We start from the raw sequence: 3,849 nt of genomic DNA, 5'->3' as shown, positions 1-3,849 counted from the left end.
CCCCCTATCACCCCCTGCCCCAGGGGACCCAGAGGGGACCCGGGCAGGCTTCAGGGAGGAGGGTAGGAAACGGTCGAGGTGCCAGGGGCCTCTGGGGCAGGGAACCTTCAGGCCCGGTGCCGGTGGCAGGAAGCACACCACGTGAGCGCGAGTCCTTCTGGGGAAGCCCTTGGCGGGAGCAGAGGCGGGTGATGGCAGCGGGTTCTATTAAAAGCCCTTCTCATTACTGCGCCGTTAATTATTCATGGGCCTCGGCAAATAAGGATCGGGAAAGCCCAGCTGGGCCTGCTCCAACCCGCCACCGCAGAGGGCTGTGGGTTCGTGTCCAGGAGACCCGCAGCAGGGGCCCGTGGAGAAGGGACCGCGCTGCCACCCTGGGACGGCGCCACAGCTGCCTGAGGAAGACAGAGAGGGCAGCAGCCAAGACCGGACCCGAGAGCTGGGCCTCGTCCCCTCCCAAGCTGCGCCCCTGCCAGGAGGACCTGGCTGCCCTGCACAAGACAAGTCCCCAGGGGCTCTGTGGGCACTCGAAGACCCACCCGTGCTCCCAGGGACCATCCAGGCCCTGGACGTCCCCCTCCTAAGAGCCCAGAGGGGAGCCTTCTCCACACGGCAGCGGAGTCCACGGTGAGAACTAGGCGCAGAGGGAGGCGGGTTGGGGCTGAGAGACCCCGAGAGCCCACTCCTCCCTTCTGGCCCAGCCCCGCACCATCGTCACCAAACTCCTACCCACCCTTCAAAGCCCCACTCCAGGGGCCTCCTCCGGGCAGCCCTGCCCCGCTGAGCCAGCCTCCAGGACCCAGGCACAGCCTCTGTCCCGGCCGGGTGGTCAGCTGGCGGGAGCCTCTCAGGGCACTCACCAAACAACGCCACAAACTAAAGGAACCAAGTTGGAGGCAGGAAGCCCAGTGGAGGGCCTCTCCCCCAGGGGAAGTCAGCCCCGCAGAGCAGAGAAGCAGGTGGGCCCTGGGCTGCCCCCAGGCTGTCCCGTGTGGAGGTGCTGGGACAGGTGACTGGGTGACTAGGTCTGGCTTAAACTCACCCCGGTGACAAGAATAACAACTAAAATCCTGGAAGGAGACCCCCCCCCCCAGCCAGTGCTGAATGACCACGAAATCAGAGAAGGGTCAACCCTCAGTGGGGACAAAGGCCTGCTGACCTTGTGCCTCTGGAACCTGGAGGAGCTCTGGAGGAGTCCCTAATAGTGACAGGAATGGAGGACAGCGCAGTGTGAGGGACAAAGGCAGGGAGGAGCCGGGCGCCTCTCCGTGCATCCTTTGCCCAGAGCCTGGGGTCTGTGCCCGCCTGAACCCAGAGCGGATGCCTGCACCACAGACTGACAAAGGAACGGGGATGACGTCCCCTGGTCATCCAGGGAAGGTGGGCAGGGAGCCGGCTCTGTGGTGCAAGGCATTCTGGGAAGCAAACACGGTGGGGGACAGGAAGCCTGTGGGGGGCTCCGTGGGTTCCGAGGCCCAGAGCCAGATGGTTGGGCCGGAGTGGCTGCCGCCTGTGCTCAGCACAGGAGAGGGGGGCAGGAAGCCCCGGGGACCTGGGGTGGGCGCAGGGAGCCACCTGACTCTGCTGCCCAGCCACACGCAGAGGACAGGGCTCACCACAAACACGCAGCAAGACACGGGACCAGAGAAGGCCTCCACGCAGCCTGTTTGCAGTCGTGCGGGCGGATGGGTGTGTCTTTTGAGGGAAGTTCCCCAGGAAAAGCGTCACAGGGGACTGTCACAGGGGACCGTGGAAAACACCGTCCAGAAGGAACCGCATCAGGAGCGCGGAAGAGGAGCGCGGTGCGTGTCATTTCCCCAGGGAGCCAGGAGAAGGCGGCGTCGGGGACGCATGGCCTTGGGGGAACAGGAGCCGGAGCCCACGAGGGCAGCCCAGGCACCAGGAGGTAAAGAGGGACGCAGAGGCTGTCCCAGGCTGTTCCCCTGAAAGGGACGCCCACCTCCTAATTCCCAGCACCTGTCATGTGAGCTAATTTGGGAAGAGGGTCTTTGCAGATGTAATTGGGGCGAGGATCTCAAGACGAGGTCCTCCTGGGCCAACCGGGTGGCCCTGCACCCACTGACAAGAGCGTTACAGGGAAAAGAAGACCCAAACAGGAGAAGAGAAACCCAGAGGTCACGGAAGACGGAGGCCCAGGCGGGAGTTCCACAGCTACAGCCCAGGAAGGCCGAGGATAGCTGACGGCCACCAGAAGCCAGGAGAGAGGCACAGAGGGAATCGCCCCAGCCCACGTTGGCCCGCTTTCCCTCACTGTGACAGCACACCTGAGACAATTAGCTGGATGAAGAGAAAAGACGTCCTTTGCTCACAGTCTTAGAGAGTCCAGTTCACGACTGGTTGGCCCTGTTGCTTTGGACCTGGTGAGACAGCATGTCACCGGGGTAGGGGGTGTGATGGAGCAAACCTGCTACCCCCATGTCCAGAGAGGAAAGCAAGGAGGAGGGAGGCCCAGAATCCAGTCCCCTGGGAGGGCAGGCCCCAGGGACCTCGAGATCTCCCTCTAGACCCCACCTGAGAGGCTCCACCGCCTCCCCATATGGCCACCTGGGGACCAAGCCTTCAGCACATGGGCCTTGGAGCCCACTGAAGGCTACAGCCCAGCCTGCTACACCTGGACACTTGTTCCTGTCCTCCAGGACTGCGTGGACGCATTTCTGTTGCTTTGACCCCCACCCCACCCACAGTGGTCACTTGTCCCCACAGTCCTAAGAAACAACTCCAGCCGGGGATTGCAAAGGAAAGAGCAAACACAGAGTAGAATTAGAGAAAGCAGAAATCGTGGTGTGGGAAGCCGACGGTGGTGGGCAGGCCAGGCTCAAGACCCTTTCTAGACACCAAGAGAGGAAACCGGCTGAGAGGAGGCAGTGAGGGCCGAGGCTGGGGACCCGGAGGCCACAGAGGCGCACCTGGGCTCGTGGGGGGGATTAGAGGGCGATGGATGGAAACACCACAGCCCCAGGACAAACCGCCTGAATGAGCAGTTGGAAGGTCCACTGAATTCTGGGAAAGAGAGAGACGTCTACTGAGCCCCGTAAATTATGCAAATAATGAAAAACGGAGCTTGTGCCTCTAGGAAAGACGGTTACTTATGGAAGAACAAGCCAGGCTGCTTTGGATTGGGTCACACTGACTGCCGACAGCCAGGGAGGCTTGCGTGGAGGATTTGAAGGCAATACTGAGGACTTTGCTATGGGAGGGGGGACTCCTGTCACTTGAGACTCTTAAAAGGATCGTCCTGTGGCTTTAAAGTTTGGCCATCCCACTGAGACCAGTTAGAAAACACCAAGTCTAAACAATAGTTACAAATGTCATTTCCAGACTTAATACAATGTCGAAAAACATGCACCTTTTTTTTTTTTTGGTACTGGGGACGGAACCCAGGGCCTTGCACATGCTAGTCAAGAGCTCTACCCTGAGCCACTCCCCCAGCCCTTTTTGGTTTTTGATTTTGACTTAGAGTCTCACTAAATTTCTGAGCCTGGCTTTGAACTCGGGATCCTCCTGCCTCAAACTCTGGGAGAGCTGGGATTTCAGGCATGTGCCACTGAGTCCAGCTTCAAAAAATATTCTTCTTTTTTTGTTGTTGTTGTTTTAAAAACAAGTCCCAGAGAAGATGGACCGAACAGCAGAATTGATATAATGTATTACCTAAAATATCCACTTTTTTTTTTAAAGAGAGAGAGAGAGAGAGAGAATTTTTTATTTATTTTTTAGTTTTCGGCAGACACAACATCTTTGTTTGTATGTGGTGCTGGGGATCGAACCCGGGCCGCATGCATGCCAGGCGAGCACGCTACTGCTTGAGCCACATCCCCAGCCAAAAAAAAT

This window comes from Marmota marmota, unplaced genomic scaffold (assembly GCF_001458135.2).
Source record: "Marmota marmota marmota unplaced genomic scaffold, marMar, whole genome shotgun sequence".
Taxonomy (NCBI): domain Eukaryota; kingdom Metazoa; phylum Chordata; class Mammalia; order Rodentia; family Sciuridae; genus Marmota; species Marmota marmota.
This window is presented reverse-complemented; position numbering follows the sequence as displayed.